General features: G+C 43.5%; 1 protein-coding gene across 1 annotated transcript in view; it reads right to left on the bottom strand.

Annotated features, from left to right (window-relative positions):
• sparta (spartin a) overlaps nucleotides 1-20862 on the bottom strand; it is a 96326-nt gene that overhangs the window by 32934 nt on the left and 42530 nt on the right. The window lies entirely within an intron of this gene.

Here is a 20862-nt window from a genome sequence, read left to right as displayed (position 1 = left end):
CGGCGCCTTGCTGGGTCGCCTCATGACGCCGGTGCATGGTCTTGCAATATGATGACTGCTCTGTATTTAATATTTAAGTAGTATTGTAAATATACCGTTTGATTAAGTATTCTTGTTCGTTTAAGTAATTCATTTAATCACGCCACACGTCATACGTGCGCGCCTCGCTTATAAACGAAACAACATGTTATCTCCGCGCTCCCATCTTTTGCTTTCACTTAGCTTCACGTTTTAGAGATACAAAACATAACAATGGCATCAATCAAGCAGAGTGTGGTTACAGTGGAAGAACTGCCATGCCTATGGGTGACAATGACATAAGCAATAGGCATGTAAGAATATAAGCAATATGCATTGTGCCTTCCAATCCAAGGTCCAGTCAGCTGCTCAGACAACGTGTCAGGGAAGTCGAAGGATGGTTTGGAGTGGGCAAGAGAAGTTTGCAACTCGGGTGAGAACTATGCCAGGGGAAAGAAAGGAGAGAATGAAATCTATCTGTGGGGGCAAGTGAGCAGGTGCAGGAAGCAGCAGAATGTAAAAAGAAGGAAGATGTCCAAGGGAGTATGGGAGGGATACAGAGGACACTGGAAAAAGACTCAAGATTGCAGAGTACTGGGGGTCAAAAGGAGGAAGAGTGGATGGGGGTGCATTTGATGTGTAAAGCAATAGCACCTGTGACTGAACTGACATATGAGTTAATACCAGTTGACAGGCATCTCACACAATAATGTCTATGCAGCAGAGCCTGGTCTATAATGCCTGGCCCCCATTGCTCAAGTCCTCGTGGAGGCTGATGTGCAGCCAGTACTCACGTTGATTTAAAAAAAATAAATGACGTTTGGGACATGGAATGCCTGGACCCACAAGGATAGTTCCTTCGCAACACACCTGAACAATGTTCTGTTTACAAAGCCTTGAAAATTGGAGGTTTTCCTATAAAGGGGTATCAAAAGCATAAGAACATAGCTTTGAGTAAATGAGTTAGAGGTTTTAAGGTGATCCTGGTGGAACTTGATACAATTATTACATTTAAGAGGCATTTGGACAGGCACTTAAATATGCAAGTTATAGGAGGATGATGTCCTAATTCAGGCACATGGGATTACAGCAGATGGGCAAAATGGTTATCATTGATGTGCTAACCAAAGGGCCTGGGTCTGTTCTGTACAACTCTATGACAGTGTCATCACTGTCCAGGTGAGATAAAATGGGTGAGATAGCCCATTTGACAGGCAATGCATACACCTTCCTCTGGAAGGGCAAACAAGAAGAGGAATCTTCATGAGATGAGCACTATTCCTAAAAGAGTGCTTGTCTGAAGTTTCAGCAGCTCACCGCATGGAATACTTGAATATCCCATGACTATTTGGTTCACTCTTGCAGTGAAACATCATGTGATGGTCATTATTGCATACGCTCCAATCTTGAAAGCTGTGGATGCAGCCAAGGAGTTGTAGCCCAACACTGAAAAAACCCTGGTGTGCAACAAATGATGATGGGCTGATCTTCCTGAATGCTATAAATGCCGGGATTGAAAGATGCAATCCTCCAGCAAGATATGAATGGTGTGGGGGATATGAATAGAATCCCAAGAAAATGTTGAGCATAATATTTTCATAACCTATTATGTATCACCAAAGAGCCAAACAAGACAATAACCCCAATTCAGACACTGGCACCTACTAAATTAAATCACTAGTCAAGAAATAGACCACAGGTGACAGCATTGGCACCGTCCTTGGTACCAATGACTATGGACCAATCTCTTGCGGGTGCGTTCAAAGACATCTTCAGTCTCTCACTGTTGCAGTCAGAGATTCTCACCTGCTTCAAAAGGGCTACAATCATACAAGTGCTCAAGAAGAACAAGGTGAGCTTCCACAACAACTACCACACAGTGGTACTTACATCTACTGTGATTAAGTGCTTTGAGAGGGTGGCCATGGCTGGAATCAATTCCTGCTTGAGAAAGAACCCAGACCCGCTGCAATTTGCCTATTATCACAATGGGTCTACAGCGGATGCAATCTCACCGGCTCTTCACTCGGCCTTGGGTCACCAGGACAATTGTAATACCTATGTTAGGCTGCTGTTTATTGATTACAACTTAGCATTTAACACCATCATACCCTCAGTTCCAATCAAGAAGCTCCAAAACCTGGGCCTTTATACCTCCCTCTGCAACTGATTTCCTCACCAGGAGACCACTGCCAGTGCAGATCAGAAATAACATCTCCTCCTCACTGACATTCAACACTGGTGCAACTCAAAGATGCTTGCTTAGCCCACTGCTCTACCCTCTCTCTCTACACCCAGAACTGTGAGGCCAGGCACAGCTCAAATGCTATCTACATATAAATTTGCCAACAACATAACTATTGTTGGCAGGATTTCAGATGGTGATGAGGAGGCGCACAGCAGCAAGATGGATCAGCTGGTTGAGTGGTGCCACAGCAACAACCTTGCACTCAATGTCAGTAAGCCAAAGAATTGATTGTGGACTTCAGGAAGGGGAAGTTGAGGGAACGCATACCAATCCTCATCAAGGGATCAGAGGTGGAAAGGGTAAGCAGTTTCTAGTACCCGTGTGTCAACATCTCTGAGGGTCTATCCTGGGCCCAGCATATTAATGCAATTACAATGAAGGCACAGCAGCAGCTATATTTCATTAGGAGTTTGAGGTGCACATTGGTATGTCACCAAAGACATTCACAAATTTCTACAGATGTACCATGAGAGCATCCTAACTGTTTGCATCACTGTTTGGTATGGAGGGGCCACCACACAGGATCGGAAGTATACAGCTGCAGAAAGTTGTAAACTCATACAGCTTCATCATGAGTACTAGCACCCCCCCCCCCCCGAGCATTGAGAACACCTTCAAAAGGTGGGCATCCATCATAAAGGACCCCCATCACCCAAAACATGCCTTCTTCTCATTGTTACCATCACGGGGGAGCCTGAAGATACACAGTCAATGCTTCAGGAACAGCTTCTTCCCGATGCCATCAGATTTCTGAATAGACAATGAACACAGGAACACTACTTCCCTATTTTTCCTCTCTTTTTGCACTACTTATTTATTTATATATACTTATAGTAATTTATAGTTTTTATTATTATGTATTGCCATATGCTGCTGCCACAGAATAACAAATTTCATGACATATGCCAGTGATAGCAAACCTAATCTTGATTCTGCTTCTGTTGAATTTGTTCAGTTATCACCTTCGGTTGGCCCCATGTGATATGAACCTGAGAGAGGGCAACCTCGCTGCAACCCAGAAATGAGTGCACAGATAGTACAACAATCTTGTTGTCAAATAGACTCCGTCTGCCTCACCTGACTGAGGTGATGTGCAAGAGAAAACTAAGGAGGCAGAGCGAAGTCAAGATGGTGCTAAACGGCGACTCCTTTGCTTGCAAGAGCCGAGAGGTAATGTTGCAGCTATATAGGACCCTGGTCAGGCCCCACTTGGAGTACTGAGCTCAGTTCTGGTCAGCTCACTACAGGAAGGATGTGGAAACTATAGAAAGGGTGCAGAGGAGATTTACAAGGATGTTGCCTGGATTGGGGAGCATGCCTTATGAGAATAGGTCGAGTGAACTTGGCCTTTTCTCCTTGGAGCGACAGAGGATGAGAGGTGACCTGATAGAGGTGTATAAGATGATGAGAGCCATTGATCATGTGGATAGTCAGAGCTTTTTTCCCAGGGCTGAAATGGCTAACACGAGAGGGCACAGTTTTAAGGTGCTTGGAACAGAGGAGATGTCAGGGGTGAGTGCGTAGACTGGGCTGCCGGCAATGGCAGTGGAGGCAGATACAATTATGTCTTTTAAGAGACTCCTGGATAGGTACATGGAGCTTAGAAAGATAGAGGGCTATGGGTAACCCTAGGTAATTTCTAAAGTAAGTACATGTTCAGCACAGCATGGTGGGCCAAAGTGCCTGTATTATGCTGTAGGTTTTCTATGTTTCTGTCTTCGGAAACAGCTCTATTTCTATCCTTGATATCTCTGTTTCACCTTTTCAAGGTTCTTTTGCAGACCCTGAACTGGAGTTACACTCTGACTTTGGTTCTTTGTGGGACTGGGACCTGCTCTCAGGGCCTCACGACCGGCCACTTTTTGATATCCCAAGCACGCAGCCTGGAAGGTAAGCACACCTTCAGGGTTACGGATTTTCGTGGCTCTGGAGACATGCTGAATTCAGGCAGGTGCTCCTGACTGAAACATCGCAGATGAACACAGACCATCGTGAGCAGCGGGCTAGCTGCCAGGGGTTGTGTGTCTGGAGAGCTGCGTCCTTCTCATGCTGACTCTCTGGGCGCAGAGCTCAGAAAAAGCAAAGCAACAGACTTTTATTATTGTAATTCAGCGAGTTGTTTGTTATCTCGCGCTGTGAAACGGGGATACCTCTTTTTCTTTTGTTAGGGAGAGGCAGAGCTTGTGGTATGTCGAATTACCGGATGAACGAGTAGTTTTTGGAGTACTGCAAGTCTGTGTCTTTATTGATACTTGCTGCATGCTTGAGTGCTCGGTGAAGGGTGCTGATGCTTTTTGCTGGTGGGCGGTGGGGAGGGGGGTGGCTGTTGCCTTGCTGCTGCTTGTGCAGGGGAGAGGGAAGCTGGGGGTTCCAATGTTTTAACTGTCATTCATTCCTTGGGGCACTTCTCTGTTTCTGTGGATGTTTGTGAAGAAAAAGAATTTCAGGATGCATATTGTATACATTTCTCAGACATTAAATGCACTTTTGGAAACCTATTGAATAAGTACACTCTAAAAGTTTGCAGAATTTCACCTTAGACTCAACTACAGTTTTGCTGTGTTCCTTGATAATGATATGTACATTTTTGATTATATTGTGCTTTAGATTTCTTTTTATTCTTCATCTCACAATTTTGTATCTCTGTTATGATTTTCAGAGAAAATGGTACTTATGGGGCTTTAGAGACAAATTCAAGCAAAATCAATCCCTGTTGTAACATTGCAATATAATAATTTCCCACTAATGGAGAAATGACCAAGTTATCAGATTTAATAATGTTGGATATATGATAAACATCCTCCTCTTCATATAGTGCTCTGGATCTTTTATGTTTGCCAGGTGAACAACAAGAAAACATTTCTGTGTAGTAGGTGTCACTGTAGCCTCCGACAGTCTGATTGAGTTATCTATAGTAAATCATTCAGTACATAAACAAACATATCCTCAGCACCATAAGTGCGCATGTATTATGTTGTCAAAGCTCTTCAGTTGTTCCCAGTCATCCAGTCAGTAAATTCATTAAAGAAGTGGTAGTATTACTGGAAGGCAGTTAATGTATTAAAGATAGGAAAATGTGCAATTACTGGTTTTAGTTAAAGTAACCCCTTTCTGACTTTGGTCAGGTATTTTCCCAAATTGTGTGGGATGATGAATTTTCTTCAGGGGTTAAATGCTTTGGATTGGATTTAAAGAGTAGTGGTTCAGGAATTACCAGTCATACACCGGTCATCTGTCAGACAAGGGATTGTCTTTAACTGTGCCTGATGCACTGATGCACTGATGCACTGTTCACCAGTCAGACAAAGGATTGTTGAACAGCAGGGGAATACATGGGAAACTGCTTTTCATGGAGATATCGTTTTTGGTTCTAAGTAGTATACTTAGCCACCCAACCTGAGACCAATAGTGTCTCACTTTGTGGATCAACTTCAGATAGAGTATCAAATCTTTGAGCTTGCGTCACATGTTCTGATTGGGCTTAGGTTATGTTTTGATTTTATGCCCAATGGGACCTCTGCCAGGAAGTAAGTTGCCAACACTGCTTCTTTTTCAAAATTATTTGGTAACTGCATGAGGAGGAACAAAATCACTTCCTGCGAGTAATACTATAGCTAGCTTAGAACTGCTTTTTCTGAGCCAGAAATTAAAATTCTACATGCAAAATCTCACACTTGCAAAGTTATATTTTTAAAATTAGGTTCGATGTTGTCGTTCAAAGTTAAATTGGACAGCTATATGGACAGGAAAGGAATGGAGGGTTATGGGCTGAGTGCAGGTCGGTGGGACTAGGTGAGAGTAAGAGCTCAGCATGGACTAGAAGGGCCGAGATGGCCTGTTTCTGTGCTCTAATTGTTATATGGTTTTATATGAGGAAATGATACTTAGCATTTAACTAATGTAGAGTCCAGAACCCATAGCTGAATATCAAAATGTTTAGCCCTGGTTTTGGTAATATCATGTCAAACTATTTAGCTTTTATCTTCTATGTACATATAACATTAATATTATTGTGATCTTTGCCTAGTTTATATACCACTGCATCATCTCAGTATTCCATACATTTCCTTTGATGGTATTAGTGAATTTAAGATTCATGGTTTTATACATTGGGACAAGACACATTTATATGGAACACACATCAAAGTTGCTGGTGAACGCAGCAGGCCAGGCAGCATCTCTAGGAAGAGGTGCAGTCGACGTTTCACCCCACTAGGAATAGGGTTCCCCTGGTCCTCACCTACCACCCCACCAGCCTCCGGGTCCAACATATTATTCTCCGTAACTTCCGCCACCTCCAACGGGATCCCACCACTAAGCACATCTTTCCCTACCCCCCTCTCTCTGCATTCCGCAGGGATCGCTCCCTACACAACTCCCTTGTCCATTCGTCCCTCCCATCCCTCCCCACTGATCTCCCTCCTGGCACTTATCCGTGTAAGCGGAACAAGTGCTACACATGCCCTTACACTTCCTCCCTTACCACCATTCAGGGCCCCAAACAGTCCTTCCAGGTGAGGCAACACTTCACCTGTGAGTCGACTGGGGTGATATACTCCGTCCGGTGCTCCCGATGTGGCCTTTTATATATTGGCGAGACCCGGCGCAGACTGGGAGACCGCTTTGCTGAACATCTACGCTCTGTCCGCCAGAGAAAGCAGGATCTCCCAGTGGCCACACATTTTAATTCCACATCCCATTCCCATTCTGACATGTCTATCCACGGCCTCCTCTACTGTAAAGATGAAACCACATTCAGGTTGGAGGAACAACACCTTATATTCCGTCTGGGTAGCCTCCAACCTGAAGGCATGAACATCGACTTCTCTAACTTCCGCTAGGCCCCACCTCCCCCTCGTACCCCATCTGTTACTTATTTTTATGCACACATTCTTTCTCTCACTCTCCTTTTTCTCCCTCTGTCCCTCTGAATATACCTCTTGCCCATCCTCTGGGTCCCCCCCCCTTGTCTTTCTTCCCGGACCTCCTGTCCCATGATCCTGTCGTATCCCCTTTTGCCAATCACCCATCCAGCTCTTGGCTCCATCTCTCCCCCTCCTGTCTTCTCCTATCATTTTGGATCTCCCCCTCCCCCTCCTGTCTTCTCCTATCATTTTGGATCTCCCCCTCCCCCTCCAACTTTCAAATCCCTTACTCTTCCTTCAGTTAGTCCTGACGAAGGGTCTCGGCCTGAAACGTTGACTGCACCTCTTCCTAGAGATGCTGCCTGGCCTGCTGTGTTCACCAGCAATTTTGATGTGTGTTGCTTGAATTTCCAGCATCTGCAGAATTCCTGTTGTTTACATTTATATGGATATTGAAAGTACAGAAAGGAACAAACTTTATGATTCTAATTGTTCTTGCCACATAAGGTACTTCCCTAACGTATTTTGGATATTTTCCAAAATGCTGTAGCTTTATTGAAATAGCTTCTTTCACACATTTCCTGCTCTTGTGCTTATGATCAATGTTAAGAATAACAAAATAGTAACAACAGCCATCAAATGTATTACTTCCATCTGAGAGGAATGTAACACTAGAATAAATTCCAGAAAATCCCAAAGATCAGTCTGTGCCCTGGTTTGGCAACAGGTTAATCTTAAAATGTGTGTCATCAGTTTCAAGTTCATCCATGGGCTCAGCTTTCCCCAGCTCTGTAATCTCTCCTCCCCTACATCTCTCTCTCTCCATCTCTTTCTCTCTGGCCTTTATAGCATCATAATTATTAGGATTAATGCTATGTTCACCTGGCTCTGGAATATCATTCCTAACTTTTCCATCTCTCTTTTCCTTTAATGCCTACAACTTGGACAAGCATTTGGTCATCTGCCTTATGCAGTTCGATCATTTGTATTAATATCTCCTTATGTGGTTCGGTGTCAAATGTTGTTTGACAACATTTCTGTGTAAATCTATGGAACATTTTAGTATATTAGCAACATTTTTAAAATGTCATTAGTAGTAAATTTGATTATTAGTACCAACCATTGCTTTTAACCAACAGCCATCTGGGCCCTAACACTAACTGCTATGTGACTATATATGCTATCCAGTTGCACTCATCCCCATCATTGCAAAGTGCTTTGAGACACTGGTTCTATCACATCTGAAATCCTGTCTGCCCACAACCCTGGACCCCCATCAATTTGCCTATCGCACCAACAGGTCAACAGAGGATGCCATCTCCACGGCACTTCACTCTGCCCTGACCCACCTGGACAGCCCCAACTCTTATGTCAGAATGCTGTTCATTTACTTTAGTTCGGCATTCAATACTGTGATCCCCTCCAAGCTGATCGCCAAACTTCGCCAGCTTGGTATCAGCTCATCCCTCTGCAATTAGACCTTGGACTTTCTGACTAACAGACCCGAATCAGTTAAGTTAGACAACCTCTCCTCCTCCACTCTCACCCTGAACACCGGCGTGCCTCAAGGCTGTGTGCTGAGCCCTCTTCTGTACTCCCTTTTCACCTATGACTGTCTCCCTGTACAAGATTCTAACTCCATAATCAAGTTCGCAGACGACACCACGGTGGTTGGCCTGATTAGAGGGGATGATGAGACGGCCTACAGGGACGAGGTCCAGCACCTGGCCACGTGGTGTGCCGACAACAACCTGGCCCTTAACACCCAGAAGACCAAGGAGGTCATTGTGGACTTCAGGCATGCTAGGAGCCACACTCACGTCCCCATCTACATTAATAGAGCTTTAGTGGAGCATGTATCAAGCCTCAAATTCCTTGGAGTCCACATTTCCGAGGATCTCACCTGGTCCCTGAACTCCTCCATCCTGATCAAAAAGGCGCAATAGCGCGTTTATTTCCTGCGGAGCATCAAGAAAGCTCACCTCTGTCCCAGGATACTGACGGACTTTTACCGCTGTACTATTGAGAGCATACTCACCAACTGCATCTCAGTGTGGTATGGCAATTGTCCTGTATCGGACCGCAAAGCACTCCAGCGTGTGGTGAAAACTGCACCCAATTGCCCACCATTGGCACCCAATTGCCCACCATTGAGAACATCTACCATAAACGCTGCCTGGGCAGGGCGAAAAGCATTATCAAGGATGCATCTCACTCTAACCATGGACTTTTCACTCTCCTCCCATCCAGTAGGCGATACAGGAGCCTCCACTCCCACATCAACAGGCACAGGAAGAGCTTCTTCCCTGAGGCTGTGACCCTGCTGAACCTCTCATCACAGCGCTAAGCAGTATTGCACCCATATTGTACTGTCTCAGTACTTTTATATTTGTGTGCTGTCGCACTTACTTTTTATTCAGTTATTTTGTAAATAACACTATTCTTTACATTTCTGGTCAGATGCTAACTGTATTTCATTGGCTTTGTATCTGTACTCGGCACAATGACAATAAAGTTGAACCTAATCTAATCTAATCTAATCCTCAGTAATACTCTGCACTTTGGGAAATTCTGTAAAAGCAGGAAGTGTAATAGGGAAAGCATTGGAAAAAGGGAGGAAGTAGCCATATAAAAATACTCAATTCTAATAATAGAAAGATAGCATTTAATAAAGAAAACCTGATAGTGGAAAAAATTACTAATTTCAAAAAAGAACACCACAGCAAGCAAAACTGGGGATTATTATTGTATATCCTCTGATCTCTGATGCAGTTGGTAGCAGAGAGGTCAGAAAGATATCCAAAGAAATACAACAGTGTATGTTGCAAATGCAGCAAATTTCTAAATGTATTCAGGAAAAATTTATGCAGGTTGTACTGTACTAGATCTGGAGTTGTGAGATACGGTTTTCAATTTATATGCAACTTTGAAAACCAAAAATAAGTCCACAATAAATTTAGTGATTTTCCTATCTGATTTCCATTACAACTGTAATTTGGTCTTTTATCAATGGAGCTAAACTAAAGGGCCAAAAATACTGCATCTGTTCCAGAAATTTCTATGTGAACTAAGTGGAAAGTATTCAAAGAAGTGTTCAGAATAATGCTGAATCAGTACAGAACACCAAAAGGGAACAATTCCATTAGCACAGTTCAGCAACAATATAACTGTGAACAATTATATCTTGCTTAGTCCTCAAAATGTATTCCCAGGATGGAATCAGTGATAGCATATATAGATAGAGGTGTGCTACTGAATGCACTGCTGTGCTGGGTACCTGGAGTGAATCCCTACCCTCCACTCCCTATCTCACCGCTGTGCTGGGGGCCTAGTGAGAATCTAGCAATGAATAATCCCTGGCTCAGTGTGAAAATATTGCCAATGAGGGCTCATATTGAGCAGAATGGGGTGCCCATTGCAGTCACTCAGCACTTGAAGTGTGGGTCCCAAGACATTCTGGCTAGCATGGTGCTGTAATTGACAGTACCTTCCCCATGGCTTGACAGACTGGTTAGATCCTGTGTTTTTTCTCATTACTACCTGTAAAGTGTGATTATGAAAGCTGCTGTCTCCCTCTCTCCTTGTTTGGATACGCAAGCTCAAAGGCCACTACCCACCATTAAGCTTGTCATCACAGAGAAAGCCATGGGCTGGGGATAGCTGTGCAGCCAAACACCAAGTGTGGACAATGTTGCAAGAACAACACAACTGTGGCAGGGCTTGAATGCTATTACCTCTTATAAACTAAGATGAAGTGAAATGGACAAGGGGGTTTCACTTCCAGGTGAGCTCAATGCCTTCTATGCTCACTTTAGAACATAGACATAGAAACATAGAAATCTACACAATACAGGCCATTTGGCCCACAATGTGACAACCATGTAACCCACTCTAGAAACTACCTAGAATTACCCTCCCACAAAGCTCTTTATTTTTCTAAGTTCCATGCACCTATCTAAGAGTCTCTTTAAAAACCCTATTGTATCCACCTCCACCACCGTCACCAACAATGCATTCCATGCACCCACCACTCTCTGTGTGAAAAACTTACACCTGACATCCCTTCTGTACCTACTTTCAAGCACTTTAAAACTATACCCCCTCATGTTAGCCATTTCAGCCCTGAGAAAAAGCCTCTGGCTATCCACACGATCAATGCCTCTTATACACCTCTATCAGGTCACCTCTCACCCTCTGTCGCTCCAAGGAGAAAATGCCAAGTTCACTCAACCTATTCTCATAAGACATGCTCTCCAATCCAGGCAACATCCTTGTAAATCTCCTCTGCACTCTTTCTATAGTATCCACATCCTTCCTGTAGTGAGGTGACCAGAGCTGAACACAATACTCCAAGTGGGGTCTGACCAAGGTCTTACATAGCTGTAACATTACCTCACAGCTCTTGAACTCAATCCCATGGTTGATGAAGGCCAACACACCATACATCTTCTTAACAACACTGTCAACCTGCGCAACAGCTTTGAGTGTCTTATGGACACAGACTCCAAGATCTCTCTGTTCCTCCACACTGCCAAGAGTCTTACCATTTATACTATATTCTGTTTTCAAGTTTGACCTACCAAAATGAACCACTTCACACTTATCAGGGTTGAACTCTGTCTGCCACTTCTGAGCCCAGTTCTGCATCCTACTGATGTCCCGCTGTAACCTCTGATAGTCCTCCAGACTATCCACAACACCCCCAATCTTTGTGTCATCAGCAAACTTACTAACCCATTCCTCCACTTCCTCATCAGATCATTTATAAAAATCATGAAGAGTAGGGGTCCCAGAACAGACCCCTGAGGTACACCACTGGTCATCAACCTCCATGCCGAATATAAACCATCTACAACCACCCTTTGCTTTCTGTGGGCAAGCCAATTCTGGATCCAGAAAGCAAGGTCTCCTTGGATCCCACCTCTTAACTTTCTGAATGAGCCTGGCATGGGGAACTTTATTAAATACCTCACTGAAATCTATATGTACTACATCAACTGCCCTACCTTCATCAATGTATTTTGTTACATCCCCAAAGAATTTAATCAGGCTTGTAAGGCCCTTGACAAAACCGTGGATACTATAGAAAGATACTATAGAAATCCTAATCAGATTTGATCACCAAAACATGGAGGAACCATCATGAACTCCCCCAACTCCCGATGAGCCTGTGATTTTCAGTCTGAGGCCAATGAGCAAGCAGCCTTCATGAGGGTGAACCCTCAGAAAGTATTTGGCCCGGGTGGGGTACCTGGCCAAGTACTAAAGAGCCATGCTGATCAACTGGCTGGAGCGTTCGCTGAGATCTTTAATCTCTCTCTTTGGCATTCTGAGATACCATCCCGCTTCAAGTGGACTTCACTTGTGTCGGTGCCCAAGAAGAACGTGTAACCTGCCTCAGTGATTATTGTCCAGTAGCACTAACATCCACTGTGCTGAAGGGTTTTGAGAGGTTGGTGACGAAACATATCAGCTCCTGCCTGAGAAGTGACTTGGCCCCACTGCAATATCCCTACCGGAACAACAGGTTCCCAGCAGATGCCAGCTCATTGGCTCTTCACTCAATCCTGGAACACCTAGTCAACAAAGGTGCATACATCAGGATGCTCATTATCGACTACTGCTCAGCATTCAATACCATCATCCCCTGATAATTAATCAATAAGTTTCAAGACCTTGGCCTCAATATCTCCTTGAGCAATTGGATCCTCAATTTCCTCACTTGCAGACCCGTCTGTTCAGATTGGCAAAAACTTCTCTTTCACAATCTCCATCAGTGCAGGTGCACATACAAGTCAAATTCAAGTTTGCTGACGACACCACTGTTGTAGGCTGCATAAAAAGTGGTGACAAATCAGCATATAGGAGGGAGATTGAAAATCTGGCTGTGTGGCGCCACAATGACAATCTCTTACTCAATGTCAGCAAGACCAAGAAGCTGATTATTTGCTTCAGGAGGAGGAACCAGAGATCCATCATCCAGTCCTCATCAGAGGATCAGAGGTGGAGAGGGTCAGCAACTTTAAATTCCTCAGTGGACTAGGCTTGGGCTCAGCATGTGAATGTTATTACAAAGAAAGCATGGCAGCGCCTCTGTTTCCTGAGGAGTTTGCGAAGATACGGCATGACATCTAAAACGTTAACAAACACCTATAGAGGTCTGTATGTGTGACTTGTATTTGCAGAGTTTGTTATCTTTCATACACTGGTTGAACACCCATGTTGGTGCAGCCTTTCATTAAATGTATTATGGTTATTATTCTTTTATTGGTTAATTAAGCATGCCTGCAGAAAATGAATCTCAGGGGTGTATATGGTGATGTTTATGTACTTTGATAATAAACTTACTTTGAATTTTGAACTTACTTATGAGCACCAGTGGTGGGCATTGACCCTTTGATCAAATGGTGTCAGAAAAAATAAAGTTTGCTTCTTTGAGGCTACTAGCAAGCACTGTTGCTTCACTGCTAACAAAATTCCAGGGCAATGTTTTGCTATGAAATATTGCAGAAACAGTTTAAGGTCAATTTCATTGCCACAGGTGTGGAGTCAAAAAGCCAACCTGACAAAAGCCTTCCTTCACTAAAGACCACTAATGAAAAGGGTTGGGGAAGAAGGAATCTGATATGATAGGAGAGTGGACCTTAGGAGAAATGGAAGGAGGAGGGGACACAGGGTGAAGTGATAGGCAGGTCGGAAGAGGTAAAGTCAGAGTGGGCAATAGTAGAAGAGGGGAAGGGGAAATTGATATTCATGTCATCAGCTGGGAGATTACCCAGACAGAATATAAGGTGTTGCTCCTCCACAAGAGGAGGCCATGGACTGACATGTTGGAATGGAACTGGGAATCAGAATTAAAATGTTTGGCTCCAGTAAGTTCTGCTTTTGGCGGATGGAGTTGAGGTGCTCGACGAAGCAGTCTTCCAATTTACAATGGGTCTCACCAATGAAGAGGAGGCCGCATTGGGAGCACTGGACACAATAGACAACCTCAGCTGATTCACAGGTAAAGAGTTGCCTCCCTGGAAGGAGTGTTTGGGGCACTGAGTGGAGCTGAGGGAGGAGGTGTATAGACAGGTGTTGCACTTTGGCCCCTTGCAGGAAGAAGTGCGGGGACGGAGGTTAGTGGGGAGGGATGAATGGACAAAGGAAGCATGGAGGGAACAATCCCTGTCAAAAGCAGTGGGGGGAGGTAAAGGTGTGTTTAGTGGTAGGATCTGTTTGGAGATGGTGGAAGTTGTGGTGGATAAGATGTTGGATGTGGAAGCTCATGGGGTGTTAGGTAAGGCCAAGAGGAACTCATTCACCATTAAGGTGAAGGGAAGATGGGGTGATGTTTGGAAGATGGAGGAGATATAGGTGAGGGCAGCATCAATGTTGGAGGAAGGGAAACCCTGTTTGTTGAAGGAGGAGGACATCTCTGATGCCCTGGAACAGAAAGCTGTGCCCTGGGAACTTATGCAGTGGCGGCAAAGGAATTGAGAAAAGGGAACAGCATTTTTACAGGCAATAAGGTGGAAAGAGGTTTGGTCAAGATAACTGTGGATCTCGGTAAGTTTATAAAAGTGTAGCGGATGATGTGTTGGACGCAGAGGCTGATAAATTGGTTTATTTTGTCACATGTACCGAGGTACAATGAAAAACTAGTCGTGCATATTGTTCACAACCAATTCATTGTAACATTGCATTGGGTAGTACACTAACAGAATGCAGATTTAAATGGTACAGTTGCTTAGAAGACAATGAAGTGCAAGATCATAACAAGGTAGTTTGTGAAGTCAAGAGTGTGAAAACAAGACAGAAGCTGTCTTTGAGCCCGATGATACTTGCTTTCAGGAAATAGTTTAAAAAGAGAAAGTACTGACTAACTGACCAACAAATTATGTACTTAAATGAAATACAGAACAAATTAGTACTATAAAAGTGTATTAGCTCCTAATATTTATTGACAGAGGAATTCATACAGTGTATGCTGCCGAGTACTTTTTCCATGGCCAGATCAGCCATGATCTTATCGAATGACGGAGCAGGCTCAACGGGTCAGTTAGCCTAATCCTGCTCCTGTTTCTTGTGTTCTTATGCTCTGTTTATTGAATGTAAATGAACAAAATCAGGGCAGACATGTCGTGAAGATAATGGACTGCCTTCATTGCCTTCTTGCATGAAGCAATGTCAGCATTGGTTGGCTCAAATTAATTACATAATACAAGCATACACAACTGATGTTATTTAAAAGCAATTTGTTCTAAGTGTCTAACAGCCACAGAAGTGTATGTGACTGATGCTAGTGAGAAACTGCTGCATCCTCCAAACCTTAGCTTTCATTGTAACATTCAATATGATTGAGTGTTCCTTCAAATTCTTTGTAGTTCCTAATTTACTGAAGACGTGAAATCATTTAACTTTCATTCCTGGATGTTTCTCGCCTGAATGCTTGCATATGCAATAAGCAAAACAGTTCAGAATTGTCTTATTGCTTATTTCTCGCTATCAGAGGCAAAAAACACTGCTTTTTATACGCCATCACTCACAAGTGATGCTATCTAAAAACTGTTTGCTCTAAATAGTGTGTAACATCCACACAAGTGCACAAGATGGATGCTAATTCAAAACCGTTCAGCAACAATTTCCTAATCCAATTAAACGGCATGGTGTGTCTCAAATAAACAAAGGAAATCCCGGCTATTTTCTCGATTAGTTTTCATTCTTTAAAAGTTGTCCCAAATAAGCAGCTGCCCCAATTAACTGATGGCCCAATTAACCAGAATCCATTGCAATTAAATTTAGATGTTCCAGCTGCCATTTTGAAATTTGAATTTAGGCCTCTGATTCATTTGCCTTGGCTCCTGGACTATCTCACTGTTGGGATTAGACAATAGACAATAGACAATAGGTGCAGAAGTAGACCATTCGGCCCTTCGAGCCTGCACCGCCATTCTGAGATCATGGCTGATCATCCACCATCAATACCTGGTTCCTGCCTTGTCCCCATAACCCTTGATTCCCCTATCCATAAGATACCTATCTAGAGCTTTCTTGAAAGCATCCAGAGAATTGGCCTCCACTGCCTTCTGAGGCAGCGCGTTCCACACCTCCACAACTCTCTGGGAGAAGAAGTTCCTCCTCAACTCTGTCCTAAATGACCTACCCCTTATTCTTAAACCATGCCCTCTGGTACTGGACTCTCCCAGCATCTGGAACATATTTCCTGCCTCTATCTTGTCCAATCCCTTAATAATCTTATTTGTCTCAATCAGATCCCCCCTCAATCTCCTTAATTCCAGCGTGTACAAGCCCAGTCTCTCTAACCTCTCCGCGTAAGACAGTCCAGACATCCCAGGAATTAACCTAGTGAACCTACGCTGCACCTCCTCCACAGCCAGGATGTCCTTCCTTAACCCTGGAGACCAAAACTGCACACAATACTCCAGGTGTGGTCTCACCAGGGCCCTGTACAAATGCAAAAGGATTTCCTTGCTCTTGTACTCAATTCCCTCTGTAATAAAGGCCAACATTCCATTAGCCTTCTTCACTGCCTGCTGCACTTGCTCATTCACCTTCAGAGACTGATGAACAAGTACTCCTAGATCTCTTTGTATTTCTCCCTTACCTAACTCCACACCATTCAGATAATAATCTGCCTTCCAGTTCTTGCTCCCAAAGTGAATAACCTCACACTTATTCACATTAAATGCCATCTGCCAAGTTTCTGCCCTCTCACCCAGCCTATCCAAGTCACCTTGAATTCTCCTAACATCCTCATCACATGTCACACTGCCACCCAGCTTAGTATCATCAGCAAATTTGCTGATGTTATTCACAATGCCTTCCTCTAAATCATTGACGTAAATTGTAAACAGCTGTGGTCCCAATACCGAGCCCTGTGGCACCCCACTAGTCACCACCTGCCATTCCGAGAAACACCCATTCACTTCTACCCTTTGCTTTCTATCTGCCAACCAGTTTTCTATCCATGTCAATATCCTCCCCGCAATGCCATGAGCTCTGATTTTACCCACCTATGTGGTACCTTATCGAATGCCTTCTGAAAGTCAAGGTACACCACATCCACTGGATCTCCCGCGTCTATCTTCCTGGTTACATCCTCGAAAAACTCCAATAGATTAGTCAAGCATGATTTGCCCTTGGTAAATCCATGCTGGCTCGGCCCAATCCTATCACTGCTATCAAGATATGCCGCTATTTCATCTTTAATAATGGACTCTAGCATCTTCCCCACTACTGATGTTAGACTAACAGGGCGATAGTTCTCTGTTTTCTCCCTCCCTCCTTTCTTAAAAAGTGGGATAACATTAGCCATTCGCCAATCCTCAGGAACTGATCCTGAATCTAAGGAACATTGGAAAATGATCACCAATGCATCCGCAATTTCCAGAGCCACCTCCTTTAGTACCCTAGGATGCAGACTATCTGGACCTGGGGATTTGTTAGCCTTCAGTCCCATCAGTCTACTCATCACCGTTTCCTTCCTAATGTCAATCTGTTTCAGTTCCTCTGTTACCCTATGTCCTTGGCCCATCCATACATCTGGGAGATTGCTTGTGTCTTCCCTAGTGAAGACAGATCCAAAGTACTTATTAAATTCGTCTGCTATTTCTCTGTTTCCCATAACAATTTCTCCCAATTCATTCTTCAAGGGCCCAACATTGTTCTTAACTATCTTCCTTCTCTTCACATACCTAAAAAAACTTTTGCTATCCTCCTTTATATTCCTAGCTAGCTTGCGTTCATACCTCATTTTTTCTCCCCGTATTGCCTTTTTAGTTAAGTTCTATTGCTCCTTAAAAATTTTCCAATCATCCGTCTTCCCACTCACCTTAACTCTGTTATACTTCTTTTTTAATTCTATGCTATCTCTGACTTCCTTTGTCAACCACTGTGGCCACTTTCCCCCATTTGAATCCTTCCTTCTCCGGGGGATGAACTGATTTTGCACCTTGTGCACTATTCCCAAGAATACCTGCCATTGCTGTTCCACTGTCTTTTCTGCTGGGATATCCGACCAGTCAACTTTGGCCAGCTCCTCCCTCATGGCTCCATAGTCTCCTTTGTTCAACTGCAATACTGACACTTCTGATCTGCCCTTATCCCTCTCAACTTGCAGATAAAAACTTATCATATTATGGTCACCACCTCCTAATGGCTCCTTTACTTCAAGATCACTTATCAAATCCTGTTCATTGAACAACACTAAATCCAGAATAGCCTTATCCCTGGTCGGCTCTCATACAAGCTGCTCCAAAAATGCATCCCGAAGGCACTCTACAAACTCCCTATCCTGGGGTCCAGTACCAACCTGATTTTCCCAGTTCACCTGCATGTTGAAATCCCCTATAACTACTGCAACATTTCCTTTGCCACATGCCACTGTTAACTCCCTATTCAACTTGTACCCAATATCCATGCTACTGTTTGGGGGCCTGTAGATAACACCTATTAGGGTCTTTTTGCCCTTACTGTTCCTCAGTTCTATCCACACTGACTCTACTTCTCCTGATTTTATGTCCCCCCCCTTGCAAGGGACAGAATCTCATTCCTCACCAACAGGGCCACCCACCCCCTCTGCCCACCTTTCTGTCCCTTCGATAGCACGGATACCCCGGTACATTCAATTCCCAGGTCTGATCCCCCTGCAGCCATGTCTCTGTTATCCCAACAACATCATAGTTACCCATTCGCACCTGAGCTTCAAGCTCATCCGCCTTATTTCTGACACTTCGTGCATTCAGATATAGAATTTTTAACCCATTTCTCCTCTCTCTGTTTAAATCACTGCCTATTGTGCATAACCCTGCTCCCCGCACTCTCACCGGGCTATACGCCCCTTGAATTTTGTTGTCCTTCTTAAATTTACTTACTCTTTCCGCACATTTAACTCCATGCTCCACCAGACCATCCCCCGCACATGTATCCTCCTTATCACTCGTTCCGCCTCACCTTTCTCTACTTCACACTTAATATTTCGGAACCGTGTAGTCCCCACCTGTCCTTTATACTTCATCTCGCTATCCTCTCTCACATTCTGGATCCCTGCCCCCTGCAAATTTAGTTTAAACCCCCCCCCCCAAGCAGCACTCTTCCTGTTAATAGAATGTTCTTCAGAATCAATGGGGAAACTATATAACTATATAAGAATTTAATCTATCACCAATAACAACATAACTTTCTCTCAGGATCCTGTTTTAGTAAACATATAAATTTAAAAATTTGTTAAAGAATATATTTCAAATCTTTCTTTGAAGCTGGTTGAAATAAATACTGAAGTATGCCAAGATTATTGTTGTAAACTTCATTATAGCAGGAAGTAAGTACGTTTGTAAAACTGGTTTCTTATTGCCATGTGTAACAAGCCCTCGGTAGCTTATGACTATGTTGGATAATGCATTGAAGACTGCCTCTAACTTTAAATGAGGCATTGTTGTGATATGCAGTAATTTAAACAAACATGCACCAGCATAGTCCAGCTTTGTGCAAAGAGCAGCTGACAACTAACCCAAAATAAATACACAGTTGTTTGTTTACTGATCATTTTGTTAAAAGGATGTATAGCTCAAAAAACAATTTTAATCACCTTGGTATATTTAAATGTGTCAAAGGCAATTTCAAGACATGCATTAAACGTTCGCCTTGCTCACTTTCCAGACTGAGGTTCAAGATTTAAGATTGTTCATGGTCATTCTTCAGGACACGAGTGCAAAAGAGAATGAAATGATTGTTAACATGAGGAAATCTGCAGATGCTGCAATTTCAAGCAACACACACAAAAAATGCTGGTGAACGCAGCAGGCCAGGCAGCATCTATAGGAAGAGGTACAGCCGACACTTCAGTCCTGACAAAGGGTCTCGGCCCAAAACCTTGACTGTACCTCTTCCTATAGATGCTGCCTGGCCTGCTGCGTTCACCAGCATTTTTTGTGTGAAACGATTGTTACTCTGGTTCAGATGCAACTTTAAAAAAGATCACAATAAGCATAAAAAACACAATAAGTATACTCGGTGGCCACTTTATTAGGTACCAACTGTACCTAATAAATTGATCACTGAATGTATGTTTGTGATCTTCTGCTGCTGTGGCCCATTCACTTCTAAGTTTGAAGTGTTGTGCTTTCAGATATGCTCTTCTACATATCACTGTTGTAGCACATGGTTATTTGAGTTACTGTAATTTTTCTGTCAGCTTGAACCAGTCTGGCCATCCTCCTCCGACCTCTCTCATTAACAAGGCACTTATGCCCACAGAACTGCCACTCACTGGACTTTTTTTTGATTTTCACACTATTCTCTGTAAACTCTAGAAACTGTTGTGTGTGAAAATAACAGGAGATCAACAGTTTCTGAGATACCCAAACCACCCCATATGAGACCCACAATCATTCCATTAGATCATATTTCTTCCCCGGTTTGATGTTTGGTCTGAACTACAGCTGAACTTCTTGACCATGTCTGTATGCTTTTATGCGTTAATTTGCTGCTACATGATTGGCTGTTTGCATTAATGAGCAGGTGTACTGTACAGATATATATAATGAACTGGCCAGTGAGTGTGTAAGTATAAAAGCAATCTTATAAAATGCAATGTACAAGTAACTGTAAAGTGGCAGTCAGTGGGGGGGGGGGGGGAAGGGCAGTGATGATGAAGGGTCCCGAGGGTCTCTGGAGAGGAGTAGTTGATGTGGATGTTGTGTTGGTGGGGGGGGGGGGGTGAATTAA

Source organism: Mobula birostris, chromosome 7, assembly GCF_030028105.1.
Source record: "Mobula birostris isolate sMobBir1 chromosome 7, sMobBir1.hap1, whole genome shotgun sequence".
Taxonomy (NCBI): domain Eukaryota; kingdom Metazoa; phylum Chordata; class Chondrichthyes; order Myliobatiformes; family Myliobatidae; genus Mobula; species Mobula birostris.
This window is presented reverse-complemented; position numbering and strand designations above follow the sequence as displayed.